Source organism: Charadrius vociferus, unplaced genomic scaffold, assembly GCF_000708025.1.
Source record: "Charadrius vociferus isolate BGI_N301 unplaced genomic scaffold, ASM70802v2 scaffold407, whole genome shotgun sequence".
NCBI lineage: Eukaryota > Metazoa > Chordata > Aves > Charadriiformes > Charadriidae > Charadrius > Charadrius vociferus.
Genome location: NW_009649852.1, coordinates 700,579 through 701,140, shown reverse-complemented (window position 1 = coordinate 701,140; position 562 = coordinate 700,579).

The following is a 562-nucleotide window of genomic DNA, read 5'->3' as shown; positions in this document are numbered from 1 at the left end:
CTGGGATTATAAGGAGACCAGACAGCCACATCTGGGCAGTATTTTGGGTCACAGCAAGCTGCTAAAGGTCACAGAGGGCTGTCACCTCTGAGCAGCAATGAGGACGTGGCAGCACTAAGCCAAGGGGATGAGCAACAGTCTTCACTTCTTTACTGGAAACAGGAGTCACTAGAAAGGGGGTTAAAAACAAGACATGAAGAGCTAACCCTGAATTTTAATGAGCTGGAGATCATTATTAAAGTCAACAGCTGAGGGAAAGCTATGGGTTCCTAAAAGCTTTTCAAGGGTGAACACTGCAGTTGGGAAGCACTAATGGGTCTTTTGGAAGGTGTGGACCCCACTGGAGAAACCTACAGGGGACCTGCTTGATGGTACCACTAAACTCCAGTGGGATGGTACCAGCGCACTCCAGTGGGATGGAGGGTCCACCAGCACCCTTTTTCATGGGAAGCCAGCCCTTGGACAGGAGCTGGGAGTCCCCTCCTGGCTCTGCCAGCAGAGGCCGGGGCTTGAAGCTGGGAGAACATTTCTTCAGGGATGCAAAGCTGTGGGAGACTCTTTC